The 16,138-nt window shown below is 34.4% G+C and overlaps 1 long non-coding RNA gene across 2 annotated transcripts in view; it reads right to left on the bottom strand.

The window, feature by feature from the left end:
* Nucleotides 1-6,310: 6,310 nt before the first annotated feature.
* Nucleotides 6,311-16,138, bottom strand: part of LOC125664766 (uncharacterized) — a 10,908-nt gene continuing 1,080 nt past the window's right edge. The window contains exons 2-5 of one of the 2 annotated variants that reach the window (XR_008796190.1): nt 10,935-10,990; nt 7,315-7,385; nt 6,911-7,165; nt 6,311-6,656 (exon numbers count right to left, since the gene is read on the bottom strand). This is a non-coding gene — a long non-coding RNA (uncharacterized LOC125664766). The remainder of the gene's footprint in view (nt 6,657-6,910; nt 7,166-7,314; nt 7,386-10,934; nt 10,991-16,138) is intronic. The other variant, XR_007366069.2, reaches the window with a different exon arrangement.

Genomic DNA, 16,138 nt, shown 5'->3' with positions numbered 1-16,138 from the left:
AGGGTCCGAGGGAATATCCGGCATACCAACCTAGCCTTGTAAGTATAACGGGCAAACCGGTGGCCTGGCGTTGAGCACCAGTACCGAAAATCCCAAACTATGAACATACCACCCATTTGGGACTGGAAGAGTTTTCAGATTATCCGTTTACCCCGTTTCCCAGAGATTGCACCTGGTTGTTAGTACTATTCCATGTACTCCAGGACTAAGCCTCCCCTCCTGTGTATAGAGGTGGAGTGGGCACCAAGACTGGCCGACTTGAGTGACCCCAATCAAGAACAACACAATTTTCAAACACATACACATGTAGAATTTCCTTTCTACAAACAAACGCCCTCTGCCTTAGGTGGCAGATGGGGGGAAACAATAGGCCGGACAAGTCTGAAAACTTCCCAATTATATCCCCTCAGACCCGCCACAGACATCGATATGATGTTCCTCCACACAAAAAACCATGCAACCCAACCTAGCAATTTTATGCATTAATATTTTAAGCAGGCCTGACCTATAGTTGTCTAAAAAGACCCTATGCCCTCGTCTGAAAGATGTGTTCCATCATTACGAAACAAATTAATATTGTGTACTGATATATGTCATGCCAAATAACACCTCCCCCTAGTTCTGCAATGAATTTCCTGATCTGCTTATTGATTTTCTTGGGTTTTTTGTCGATCTTGTGTCCACTTTTTAATGGTGCTCCATGCCAATATAAACGGGGGAGTATGAAGACCATACCAACTTAGTGTTTGGTAAAAGTGCATTATATCTAAGCAAGCTACGTGTTATTTCTTCAACAAACTTTTTACTAGTAAGACCCTCTGTTACGAGGTCATTAGAACCTAAATGAATTATCATAATTTTTTGGTGGTGAATAATGTTTAAGAAGTTTCATGATCTCTGGGTATTAATTGGTGCCACTGCATCCCTCTACTGGCATGCCAGCGGATGTCGACTGGTAAATCAAGATCTTTCCCTAGGTGGGTTGATCTGGCAAACTGTCCAGCCCAATAAGGTATAGATGATCCTAGAATCCATATATTTTTTCAGGGGACCTACAATTCTTTGGTTGGGTTAGTATAAGTGGAAAATGTTTCAAAATGTGTAATTCTTATGTGGATCTACTGATTATGCAATTCGAATGTACTTTAAAAAAAACAGGTGATCTCCACCTGCCTGGTTTTTGAAAGTCCTCGTAAGGGACCCCTTGTAATGCCATATCTGAAGCCCTACCGATTCTAAAACTATGTGTGCCATAGTAACCTGCTGTGTCTGAATTTTTAAGTGCTTTTCTGTAATACGGCATTAAATTGGAACCTTGTAAGGGGTGCAGTGTCACTGTGAACTAAGAAAATGTGAGTGGCTGGTGTATGTGGTCTGACTTTTAAGAATTCTGTAATGATTCTAACAGGGCACAAGGTAGAATGTGGTTGACCTTGAATCATAAGTGTTGCTTGCCTGCCTGTTTGTTGGGTTTTTGAATGTGGGATCGTAACTTGGACTTGATTCATGTGAGGCTGAATCTCAATTCCTTGAAATCGAATAAAATGTGAGTTAGTATTATCACCTGTGAACGTGCATTCCCCTACCCTGAGCAAAGCAAAATAAGCTAAACTAAAGGCACATTGCACTTGGCTGCCGAGTGTCTTCCGCCACACATGTTGCATGCATGGTTGAACCTACAATTTGGGTAAAACCTGCATGATTTACTTGCATTATAATATTGGCAATATTGAGTAGCACTAGTATAATTGGAAGTTAAACGGTTTTGTGTTGCTGGGTTAGCAGTTGAAATAACTTTGCCTTGCTCGCTAAACTTATCTGGGACCTGTGATGGGCTGTTGTTTGTGATATACAATAACCACAACTCACTATTTATCTGACCCCAAGGAGAGTGAGGGTTGGCTACCTTAAGAAGACGAAATTGTTCGTCGTATTCAAACCACCCAGGAGATCGGGATGCCGCAATGCGTATGTCCCGCATGTATTTCAATAATTCCTGCGATCTGGTTCCATATTTTTCAAGCATAATACTGATGAATACAATGAATGCAGAAGTCCATTTTTCAATGGATAAAAAGGTGTTTGACTTTTGCTTAACCAAGCACATGGTGCCGTTACGTATTTGTATTTGACCTTGTGTGTCCACGTGGTCGACCAATTCCGGGGCGGATTTTAAAAGGAGGGATAAATCGATAAACTGGCCCGTCAAAAGTGCGAGTAGTCACACACGGTTGGTACTCGTGGATGTCGAAATTTGGGCCATCGAAATTTACTGTTTGGATATGGTCGATTTGAGGGAGTATAATATTTGACTCACCACTTTCTGGCACTATTGGCTCCGTATTGATACCGGGCTGTCCGGCTTCGTCCCCGGTCTGGTAGTGGGTATCTGTTTCAATACTGGCACCGGCCACATTGATGATGGCCCTCGTTGGTGTGGTCTGCGGGGCTTGTTGCATTTGGGGTTGGCGCCTTCGTCCGCGTCCTCTTGCGGGTAAACTAAAATTCTGCTCGCGTTCCTTGCGGCTTCTGGTAACCACACGGTTACGAATGGGTGGCATTTTTTGATGATTAACGATCAGATGACAGCTGGATAGGAAAAAGCTATGAGCGTATGCTGTAACCACTTCGGCATAAATTGGAAAAGGAAGTAGCGTGCTTGCCTTAGATAAGTCGTACCAAAGTACAATTGTAGAAATGTTAATTTGTACACCTATTCACGATATGTAAGACCTAATAACACTAAAGTCTTTCGTCAATTAAATGAGATTATTTAATATGCCAATAAAATAATCTGTCTTATTACCAATATATCACTCGAATCTATTGGGAAAGGATTCAGCCCATAGTTGGTAGGTTGCTTGTAAATAATCATACACTTGTATCTTTGTATTTATATTAAGAATTGATATAAATGATAAAAGTTATTTCCAGATATGTAATGTATAACTTATACGGTACCAATTTTGATGCACCAGATGCGCATTTCGACAAATAATGTCTCTTCAGTGATGCTCAACCGAAATGTTTGAAATCCGAAATAACTATGAAGTTTTAGATCTAAATATAGCCAAAAACAGCGTGCCAAACAAGTGGAGCCAAATTCGTCCAAGGATAAGAGCTATGCATGAGGGAGATAATCCTTAATTTTGAAATGAATTTCTAAATTTTATAACAGCAATAAAATATACATCCGTATTTTCAAGCTAGTAACGAAGTACTTAGCTACTGGGCTGTAGAGACCCTCGGGGACTAACAGTCCACCAGCAGAGGACTCGACCCAGGGGTCATAATGTATAACTTATACGGTACCAATTTTGATGTAAATAAGTTCAAACTATAGTATTTGAATGGTATTGTGTAAAGGGGAATAACTCTAGCGTTACCGTTTGTCTAGTAATGCATGTGTCTATATTTTTATGTAAATTAGTCTAAAAGGTAAATAGATATTATGATTTTCTGTCCATGTACTGATTGATATACATGTACTTAATTTCTATTTATATGATGTTTTGCAGAATCCAAATAATAATAATAAGTAAACATGCCAGAATAAACCAATAGAAAATACCAGTTCGTCTTATCAATTACACTACAACCCCGTTACATAAGGGTATTGTTGAAACGCAGTCATGTGTAAAACTGTGGTCACTGGACCAAGCAAATAATTTTCCCAGGAACGTTGATGTTTCAAAGATCAAGGACATAGAAAACGAACTAGATATTTTAACCAACATGGAAATAGGTAATGTTTGTAAAAATACAGTAAACTTTATACTTGATAAATTATGTGATGTACTTCTAAGTACAGCTAAATCTACTTTTGGTATACGTTGTCAGAATAATAGTTTTGAAAACAAGCGTGACAAACCATGGTTCAATAGAGAGAGTAGAACCGCAAGGAAGAATTTTCATCTGGCGAAAAGACTGCACAATAAAAATGCCTCTTTAGAAAAATAAGGCGAATCTTAAATTAGAAAGCAAGAAATATAAGCAAGTGATGGATACACATATTAAAAAGTATAGGAAAGACATAGCTCAAAAGTTAAAATTCTTGTGCTCTACAAACTCTAGAGATTATTGGAAAGTATTAAATGATTCAAAAAGTACAGATAAATGTGCTGTTGATATCAACTCAATGTATGATTTTTTGAAGACTATGAATGAATGTTCTGATAGTCATACTGAAGATGTACATTTATTTAGTTCTTCTGTCGACAAACATGATTGTGATGATTTCTTGAATGTCAAAATCAGTGAGGAGGAGATTTTAGCTGCGGCTAAACAATTGAAAAATGATAAGGCAGCAGGCTTTGACAATGTATTGAATGAACATATTTGATCATCTCTGTCTATATTTTTGCCCGTATATACAAAATTATTTAATTTGATTTTTGATAATGGGATTATACCCGACGAATGGCTAATAGGCATTGTAAAACCGATTTTCAAAAACAAAGGCGACCCAACGAAACCTGAAAACTACCGTCCAATAACACTGTTAAGTTGTCTTGGTAAGCTTTTCACTTCTATTTTATGAAAACGTTTGGAATTGTGTGTAGACAATTATAATCTTATTAGTGAAAGTCAAACAGGTTTTATGAAAGGGTATTCCACTTTTGACAATATATTAACATTGCATTTTCTAACCAATATGGTAATGTTTAACAAAAAGAAACTTTATTTTGCTTTTATCGATTTTAAACAGGCATTTGACACTGTTTGGAGAAATGGGTTGTGGTATAAATTGTTAAAAAACGGTATTGATGGCAAATGTTTTACACATATAAAAAACATGTATGATGGCGTTAAGTCTATGATATCCATTAATGACCAGTCGTCTGAATTTTTTATCTGTAAGATTGGGGTTCGTCAGGGTGAAAATTTACCTCCTCTTTTGTTCTCGCTTTATATCAATGACTTAGAAGAATTTCTTTCTAGTAAAAACGTGCTTGGACTCTCTATTAATTCAAGTATACCAAACACTGACGAAAACCAACGTCTACTTTATTTAAAACTTTTTATTTTATTCTCTGCCGATGATACAGTGATTATATCAGAGTCTGCAGTGGGATTACAACATGGTCTTAATGAGTTTCATTCATATTGTATTCAGTGGAAATTACATGTCAACGTCGATAAGACAAAAATTATGGTTTTTTCCAAAGGTCGACCTCCAAATAATGCATTTTACTTTAATAACAAAGTTATTGAAATTGTGAAAGAATTCAAATATTTGGGTATAATTTTTTCCAGATCAGGATCGTTTAACAAGGGGGAAAAAACCCCACATTTATGTGAGCAAGCCCAAAAAGCCATGTATGGGGTTATACGAAAAATTAGACAATATAATCTATCAGTTGAATGTAAACTTGATTTGTTCGATAAAGTTGTTGCACCTGTACTTTTGTGTGGTTGTGAGATTTGGGGGTTCGAAAATCTTGACATTATTGAGCGTATGCACTTAAAATTTTTAAAATATATTTTCAACTTAAAAAGTAGTACTCCAAATTATATGGTCTATGGAGAAACTGGCCGCTTTCCTTTATATGCAACAGTGTATACAAGAATGATTTCTTACTGGGGAAGGTTATTTTTAAATCCAGATAGTAAGATTGTGTGTAGTTTGTATAAGTATGTACATGATCTATTCTGTAGAGAAAGTTATAAGAATCCTTGGTCATCTTGCATTAAAAATATTCTTGATCTTTGTGGACACTCCAATATATGGAATGAACAAGCATTTTTTAATACAAACTGGTTAAAAATTACTGTTGAACGACGTCTTAAAGATCAGTATATACAGAAATGGCAAAGTGATATACGGGAGTCATCTAAGGGTGAAACGTATGGCATTTTCAAAAGTGAATTTGGGTTTGAAAAATACTTAATACTTTACCTAAAAAACTTGGAACAATATTTATTAAATTTAGAACTTCAAATCAACAACTCCCAGTAGAGACTGGAAGATGGTGTGGCACTCCTAAAGACGAAAGAACTTGCCATATCTGTAATACGGGTCAGATAGCTGACGAATACCATTTTATCCTTGAATGTAAGTTTTTTTTAATGTTATAGAAGAAAGTATCTGTGCAGAAAATATTGTCACAAACCTAACTTTTTCAAATTTTCAGAGTTAATGTCAACTTCAGACCCTAATGTACTTATCAAATTGTGTAGTTTTATATCTAAAATATATGACCAATTCCGTCCTCCTTAAAGACGGACGAGCAAGCCTATTCCATACTACGGCCTGTCAAAAGACAGGCGAATAAAAATGTATTGTGATAAGAATTGTCAAACGTCTGGCTTTCCGTGTTCGAAAATAAATCATTGATTTTATTCAGACAGGTTTCTTTCTCTGAAGCAACATCACGTAAAAAGATAAATACATAACACAAATAAACTTGTACATGTCAGGTCAAAAGAGAAACAGTAAATAAATATAGATTTTTGTTTAAATTACAATTAATGAAACAAGATTTACATTGATAAGATCCTGCAGATGAATTCTCATTACCGGAGTAACGGTCATATTTATTTTCTGCATTTCAACAACTAATGATAACGTCATTGGAATTCCATCAAAAGCCTACTGATCAAAAGTATCAAACTTAAAAGGAAAATATTCGCATGATACGTGTGCCCGCCATTATCTGAAAAGAAAAATAGTAGATATCAATTCTAAATTCTATAATGAAATAGACACGATTTTTTGGTATATGCATATCATTTATTCGAGAGTATACGTTAATTTTGCAGAGAAATGAATACTGCCATGAAAATTGCAAGTGGTGCTCATGAAAATAAAACGGAGCAGAAACATATTTTTTGAGTTAAGATAATCAGATATGTGAATTCATGAAGACATACTCAGTCGATGTAAGGTCATAAGGCTTCAAATTCATACCATTTGAATTTCCCGTATCCTCGGTAACTAATGTATTCCCCTGTGTTGAGGTGACGTCATTTGAAGAAGTTGAGTCCATGGTGGTTGTATCCCCGACTGTTGAGTCGTCCGTGGTGGCGTCCGAATTAGCAGCCGTGGTACTGGTGGCGTCCGAATTAGCAGCTGTGGTACTTGCTATCGTGGTAGTTTCGGTCGTTAAATCATCGTCTGAAGTCGTGAGAGAACTATCGGTCGTGGTCGAGGAACTTTCTACAACTATACACAAATAATAATTGAAGAGGGGAACAAACAAATTTAGCGATGAATTTACGAAAAATATAATTTATGACCAAAGTAGATGTTCGTTCACATAGTTTAAAAACTTCAGATTGCCTCGTCTCCCCCTCAAAAGAACATGTACTTACATTCATGTAAGAATACTGACGATAGGATGAATAGACAAGTAAGCACAAGTGGTCGTGGTAGCATCTTGGAACTATAAAACGACAGAATATTGAAGTAAATATCCACACAAGTAATAGTATAATAAAAAAAAAAACCAAGATGTGTTTGTGAAACGCAAATGCCCCCGATAATGGCCAATTCCGAAGATGGCCAAAGTCACAATTAAGGGCAATTATCTTGGTACCAGTAGAAAGATCTTGTCAAAGGAAATGCTCATGTACAATATGAAAGCTCTAATATATACCATTTAGAAGTTATGACCAATGTAAAAAAAAAATTAAATGTAGGTCAAATGTCAAGGTCAAAAGGTTCAATACCAATGGAAAGGTCTTGTCACAAGGAATAATCATGTGAAATATCAAAGCTCTATCTCTTACTGTTCAAAAGTTATTAGCAAGGTCAAAGTTTTCAAAACGTAGGTCAAATTCCAAGATCAAGGTCACCGTGTCAAAAATGTTGGTACCCACATAAAGGTCTTGTCACAAGGAATACTCATGTGAAACATCAAAGCTCTATCACTTACTGTTCAAAAGTTATTTGCAAGGTTAAAGTTTTCAAAAAGTAGGTCAAGCTCCAAGGTCAAGGTCACGGGGTCATAAATGTTGGTACCCACGGAAAGGTCTTGTCACATGGAATACTCATGTGAAATATCAAAGCTGGTGAAGGGGAAGCGCCTTTACAGCGTTTAAGGCAGTAGCAGTGATGGTTCTTTATTTGATGTGATATCCGGAAGACCCGTATGTAGTGGCCTGGAAATTTATCCCGGTTTAGTTCATATTGTAGTGTACTTTTAAGTAACGTGCCCCCTCTGGTGATTTGGGAAGGCAAGACATGCCTTTGTTACCTTGAGACCAATCTGGAAGAGCAATAACATCAGCCTCAAAAACGAAAATCAGAATATTCGAAACCAATGTAAAATCTGTTCTTCTTTACGGATCTGAGACATGGAAACAAACTAAAAAAAAAATAATAAAAAAATAAAAAATAAAAAGAACAACAGAGCATGACCTCCAAGTGCTTCAGACAGATATTGAAAATTAGATGGCGTGAGAAAATATCAAACCAGGAATTATGGAGAAGAACAAGCCAAACTCCAATAATAGATACCATCAAAAGAAGAAAATGGCGTTGGATTGGTCATATCCTCAGACGACCACAGAATAACATCACAAGACATGCATTAGAATGGAATCCACAGGGAAAGAGAAACGGGGGGGGGGGTTCCAGCAACAACATGGCGAAGGACTTTAAACACAGAGCTCAGGTGGATCCAGATGTCATGGGGAGAAACCAAACAATCTGCACATGACCGAGACAGATGGAAAACTATTGTGGAGGCCCTATGCCCCCTCAGGAGCTAAGAGGAATAAGTCAAGTAACTTTTTGTTTCGCATTATAAACGTTGTGTGTCTTTATTTAAATTTGTAATATGATAATGATACTTTGATTTTTGTTTGTAACGCATTAATTTGAATGGCAGATCGACATCGTTTTTTTTTTTCAATAACATAACTTGCTTTAAAGGTACATCTGTCGTATTAAACAGTATTTTGTTTGATGTTAAAAACTAGACCAAAGTTTTGTCAGTATAATGATTTATGAAAAATAATACGAATTGACAGATTTGACACATTATATACCGGTATTATAGGAGTACTGGGCTACTGAATGTAAGGAGAAAATGATGATTGTCTAGTGCATATTTATAAAGGAGTGACTTTTATGGTGGTTGTGCGCAAACACGCGAGAAAAATATTAGTACAAACGGCATGATAGTTACGGTATATAGTCGTACTGAATGGTGATTTCATGTTAAACATAAAATTTAACATTCATAATCACGTGACGAGCGAAAAGGCAACACGCTTTTTGTGACGCTCCGTCTTTTTGACAATTTTTTCCTGGATTTAATGCCAGTTTTTGGTCGCAAATGTTCATAGTGTATATATATTGTGCAATTTAATAATTTCTGATGACATTTGGATTTCTCCTTATTTTAATTTGGAGTTTTTTTGTGCATTTTCTTTGTGCCGATACCTTCGGTGAAAACTGGTGAAAACTGCTCAGGAAATTCTAACATATCCACAATGACAAATCAACAAATGATAAAACCGGTTTATCTGCGTAACAGTGACTTTCAAAGCAACAAAACTTCAAGAATAACAGACTTTGACTTGCTTACGGCAGTTCAGAAGAAAGTGAATGATATAAAATGCATCCAACTTGATCGCGACCTTTGGCGCATATATCTAAATTCTAGAGAAAGCAGACAGGTGTTAGTGGCAGAGGGATTTGAACTTCAACAGAGAACGATCAATGTGTTTGAAAATAATCCGTTTTCTGCGGGTACCGAGAAGCCCGACGAGGATATACTCCGAGTGACAATCAGATGAGTCCCTTTATCTGTTGATGACAAATGTGTTACTGACATGTTAACCAAACTAGGCGCTAAGCTCACGTCAGAAATCAAGTATGAGAAAATACGAAATCCGTCCACTAGGAAAATGACGGACATACTCAACGGAAACCGCTTCGCATACATGCGACCCTTCCCTGATGGCAAATTCCTACCAAAATCAAGTTTTTGTGCTGGATTAAAGTGCTCTATATTTCATCATGGCCAACCAAAACGAGAGAGAAATTTGCGTTGTACCAACTGCTGGGGAGACGACCATATGAGGCATCAATGCGAATACGAATCCTGCTGTAAAGTTTGTCATGAATCTGGACACAAGCCGGGGTCCGAGGATTGTAGACATCATGAAAACCGACAGAAGGATGTGATTACTTTTGGCGGAAAAGATGACCCTCTATCTAATTTTTATGAGTGTGAGATAGATATTTTTGGATTCAATCACCCTACTTCCGAACACGCATTTCAATATGCGAAGGCTATAAGGTCTGGAGACATGCTGCGAGCTACGAGCATTAGAGAAGCTGCCACCCCACTTGTGGCAAAACGGATCGGAAAACAAGTGACCACGACAGACCAGTGGGAAGACACAAAAGATGTGGTGATGCGTGAAATCATTGAAAAAAAAATCAATCAATGCAGTGAACTTAAAGAACAACTATTAAAAATCGGAAAGCAGAGCACCATCGTCGAAGCCGTGTATGATGACTATTGGGGGTCAGGCTTGGACAAAGCAGGCACTCTACACACCACACAGAGGAAATGGCCAGGGAAAAACACTCTCGGCAAAATATTCATGGACCTAATCAAGAACAGAAAGATCGGCCGTAATCTAAGCACCCAAACACCAAGTGCCCCGGCTTCTCAGCGTGGTAAAAAATCGTAACTGGATGTAAGAGTTATCTCTCTTTGTATCTGACATACTAGAAATGAAAAATTTGTCAATTCGTTCAATTAACTGCAGAGGTTTAAACACTTATGAAAAAAGGGTTAAACTATTTACATGGTTAAATGATATAAACGCTGATATAATCTTTATTCAAGAGACACATTTCATAGAAAAAAATGAACATATTTACAACTCAAGATGGCATGGAAAAAGTATTCATAGTTTTTCAGATTCTCAATATAGCAGAGGAGTATCAATACTATTTAGAAAACAATTACCTGTTGAAATTTTAAATGTACATAGATCGAATGATGGTAGGAGACTTCTTGTTAATCTAAAATTTGAAGAAAATGTTTTCACTTTTGTTAATATTTATGCACCAAATCAGATAAAAGAAAGAAATGCTTTTTTAAAAAGAATTTCAACATGGTGTTATCAATATACAATTAACAAAGAAAATTTTGTCATAGGAGGGGATTTTAATTGTGAGTTAGACAATGAAAATAGTGCAGATAAGAGTTTATATACACTCAAACAGTTTATTAATAGTTTTGAATTAAGTGATGTATGGAGATCACTGTATAATAAAGAAGGTTTTACATGGTGCAATGGTGACAATATACCAACCTCTAGAATCGACTACATTTTCATATCTTCTAACCTATGTTTTATACCAAATAATGTAACTGTGAGGAGAGTTCCAGGCTCTCACTCAAATGGTATTAGAATGTCTGATCACATGTGTTTAAAACTTACATTAGATATATCAGGTAACATACGTGGGCCAGGGTATTGGAAATTTAATACATCTCTACTTGAAAATAAAGAATTTATAAATTCGATGAACTCATTTTTGGAAAACTTTCAAGATAGTGATGATGACTCACATACACATTGGGAAAAATTAAAAACCTCAATTAAAACATTTTGTATAAACTTTTCTAAACGAATCAGAAAATCATATAATCTAAAAATTAAAGAAGCTGAAAATGAACTAAATGAAATTGAAATATTACACTCTAGTGAAATTGATATGAACAGAAAACGTTTCTTAGAGGAATCTTTATCAAACCTCATAAATGAGAAATCAAAGGGAGCGCAAATAAGATCAAGGGCAAATTGGGTAGAAAAGGGTGAAAAAAATACTTCATACTTTTTAAGATTGGAGAATCAAAGGCAAACATGCAATACTATTAAACAGCTAAGAAATGAAGATGATACTTTAACTACTGATAACGATGAAATATTACGCAAAATGAGTGTTTTTTATGAAAATCTTTATAAATCTTACGATATTGAAGAAAATAAGATAGAAGAATATTTTTCCAATGTAAGTGTTGAAAATATCCTGAATGAAAATGATAGACAAATACTTGAACTATTCCCAACATTACAAGAGTTTTCAGATGCACTTTCTGCAATGAAAAATAATAAAAGCCCTGGTCTTGATGGACTACCAAGTGAGTTTTATAAAATGTTTTGGCCTAAACTTAAAAAACATTTCTTTTCTACCATTCAAAAATCTTTTGATGATAATAAATTACCACTTTCTCAGAGATTGTCAGTTTTATCCATTATATACAAAAAAGGAGATAAAAATTTGCTAGAAAATTACAGACCAATTAGTTTGACTAACACTGACTACAAAATCATCGCATTTACTTTTGCAAGACGATTACAAAAAGTAATTAATAATTTAATATCAAATGACCAGTCTGCATATATTAAAGGTAGATTTATAGGATTAAACGCAAGAATAATAGCTGATATCTTTGAATATTGTGAAAATTGTAATGAGGACGGAATATTATTATTTCTTGATTTTCAAAAAGCTTTTGATTCAGTGGAATGGAATTTTATGTTTAAAGCACTTAAATCCTTTAATTTCGGTATTAATTTCTTAAAGTGGCTGAACATTTTATATACAGAGCCTTTATTCAGAATGAAAAATAATGGGTGGATATCAAAAACCTGTAAAATGTCCCGGGGCATCCGTCAGGGGTGTCCCATTTCTGCTATAATATTTTTGTTTGTTACTGAAATTCTTGCAATTCAGATTAGAAAAAGCAATAGCATCAATGGTATTAACATGGTTGATAATGACAAAGATAATGAAATTAGAATTGTCCAACATGCAGATGACTGTACACTCCCTTTAAAAGATGAAGTCTCAATGAATAATGCTCTAGATATCATAAATAAATTTAGTTCCGTTTCGGGAATGATTCTTAACACATCCAAATCGGAAAGTATCTTAATGGGAAACCTAAAACATAATTATACGGATAATATTTGTGGAATAAATATAAATTCCTCTTGTGTAAAAACTTTAGGAATCTACATCGGTCATGATAAAACACTTTGTTATAAAAATAATATTTTGAATTGTATAAAAGACATGGAAAAACTTTTTGAGGCTTGGAAAACAAGAAACCTCACTCTTTTTGGAAAAACTTGCGTGATCAACACGTTAGCTCTATCTAAGATTTTATATAGAATCTCTGTTCTCTCTTTACCATGCAATGAAGAAATAAAAACAATAAATAGACTTATATTTAAGTTCCTATGGAATAAAACAGATCGTATAAAACGAAATACTTTAATACGTAGCATTAATGAAGGAGGTATTGGTGTGATAGACGTTGAGTCAAAATTAATGTCAATAAAAGCATCTTGGGTTGAAAAATTACTAAATTCAAAGGGAAAATTAAAGTCATATGTAGAATCCTTATGTCTGAAAAATAATATTTACTTTAAATATATTCTAATTACCAATGAAACAGATTTGAAAAATTATGGCTTAATCAAAAACTTTCCAATTTTCTATCAACAAATTTTTATATGTTACAATAAATGTAAACAGAGACAAATGCATTTATCAGCTACAGAATTCTTACAACAACCAATATGGAATAATAAATTATTCACATATAAAGGTAAGACACTATATTTCCCTGATTGGATTAAAAGTAATCTGCTCTATGTCAAAGATATATGTGACTCAAGTGGTCTAAAACCTGTTAAATGGTTTCTTGATAATTTAAAATACAAAAGTAATTGGATTTGCCAATATAAGATTTTATATTCAGTCTTTAGAGAATTTATAAACAAATATGATCTTTCAATTGTTCCATTTATCACAAACTCTTCAATAATCCCTCGCTTTCAGTACGGTAACAAACTATTAAACTTAAGCAAAGGTATTTCAAAATTTTTTTACAAAATTTTATGCAGTAAAAAATCACGTACACCTATTTATCAGTCATTCTATGAAAGAGAATTTCATATTCAGTGTAAATCATCATGGGTAAAAATATATAGACATAAAATTGCAAATATTTTTGATAAAAAGGTTGCAGAGTTCAACTATAAACTTCTGAACAACTTGCTCAGCAATAATTTATTCTTAAGTAAATGCTGCCAAGATATAAGCAGTAAATGCAACTCATGTCCAAATGAAACAGAAAATTGTAAACATTTAATATTTGATTGTTCAAATGTCAAAGATATTTGGAATTTGATAAGTTCCTCATTAAAATTTGAAATTAGCTGGAAACATATTGTTATTGGCTTCTATCAGGAAACAAATGACAAAATATCAGTTCTTAATATTTTAATTTCTTTCATTGCTTATCGTATATACAAATTCAAAATGTTATGTAGACTCAAGAGCAAAAATGAAACACAAGAAAGAGTTAAACAACATATAAAATATGAATTGCTAACATATCATAAAGTACTTAAGAAATGTAACACTCATAACTCGAATTATATAGACATTATATTAGGAATTTCGGATAAACTTTAATAAAATTAAATCAATGTGTGAGACATTATCAGTATTGTAACATACTTTTAATTAATATACATATATTTCTTACTATTCATATGTCTGTATTTATTTGTAATCGATATGTTCACGTACAACATGTATTTAATTATGTAAATGTAGTTTTACGTATGATATAAATCCACCTCTACTGAGAGAAAATGGTCTCCCGGCTAGGCTGCCCTAGGGTCATCTCTGGACTCTAGTTTGTGTGTGTGTGGACCCTGAGGCAGCATGAGTGGTATTATGTTTTAAGAAAATCCCTAGCTTTATTATATTTAACATTATGGCATTGTTACATTGATCATCATACAATATGAATACTGTATAACCTATATATCTAAATGTCAACTATGACAATATTACTCTGACATGCAATGAAATTCATGTATTCAATGAATGTACATCTAAATTAGTTAATATGTACCCTGCGTGGTACTTTAGTAAAAACTTTGTTATATATTGAGGGAGCTTAGTCAGGGCCCCATCCCTGGCAGCTGCCCTATTATATTAGTTAGTTATTTTAAAATTGTTATAGAGTAGAATCTGGGAAATAAATGAATAATATATTAAAAAAAAAACAAAAAAAACAAACATAAAATTTAACTCCCCTTTGCTCAAAGTCCGCACACGCTTTCACGTTGTCTTGTAGTTGTTTACAAAATTATCTTTTAAAAAAGATTAGAGTGCTAGCGCCATATCTATTATCTTCCATATAAATAAAGGTTATAAGAAATGTTTAATTTTAAAATAATATATCAAAGCATTTTAGATTTTACCAGATGACTTTACAGAAACTGCTGAGAACACAAATTTTCCCGCGCACCGTCATGGAAAAGAAGCTTAGTCGGGCCAACACACGTGCATTGTGTATAGCGATTTGATCTATTGAAGTTAATTTTAGTCGAGGCTATATAGACCGATCGGACAACTGTGAAATGTGTGTATTTGGCTGATTATTCTGCGAATGAAGACTAGCCGCATCAATTATTACTAATTTTGTATTTACTATTATACAAGTATAAGTTTTATCAATGATGTCCTCATGTTAAACAATTTAGGTATTCTAGGCTATGTACTTGTAACAGTATCACTATGTGGAACACGTGTACTATATGATTAGACCACAAAATAAAAATCAAATAACTACCTATAAGTTCTTATTCTTAGCACATTTTCATTACTCGTGTAAAACGTTTTAATCACCATTCGAGACTTCTGTTCAGAGATATATAGTTAAAAGTATAGAGTAATGGTAGGAGAATAGTCCAAGATTTATATCAGATGTTCATGCATTCAGATTTAGTCTTACATTAAATCCCCCCTGATATTCTATTGTAGCTTGGTTCGTTGGCTGAGCAGACATGGAACCCGATCCATGGAGGGTTACAACTCATGCACAGCAGTAACCTGACAGAGGGCGTCCGAGATTAAGTTTCGTTATTCCAATTAAGCTTAAATTTTTAGATCTTTAGTTAAATTTGTTTAAGGTAACTTCATACTCGCATTATCATGGACCCAAAGTAGAAAAAAAAAATGTATTAATTTTCAATTAATAAAGTTTGATTTAATCAATAATCAAAGAAAATGTATATGTTGCCACTGTTTTACAGACGTCAGACGTACATAAACAGAAGCACATGTCATCATCAG

This window comes from Ostrea edulis, chromosome 1 (genome assembly GCF_947568905.1).
Source record: "Ostrea edulis chromosome 1, xbOstEdul1.1, whole genome shotgun sequence".
Classification (NCBI taxonomy): domain Eukaryota; kingdom Metazoa; phylum Mollusca; class Bivalvia; order Ostreida; family Ostreidae; genus Ostrea; species Ostrea edulis.
Note: the sequence above shows the minus strand (reverse complement) of the source record. Positions and strands in the feature narration are given on the sequence as shown.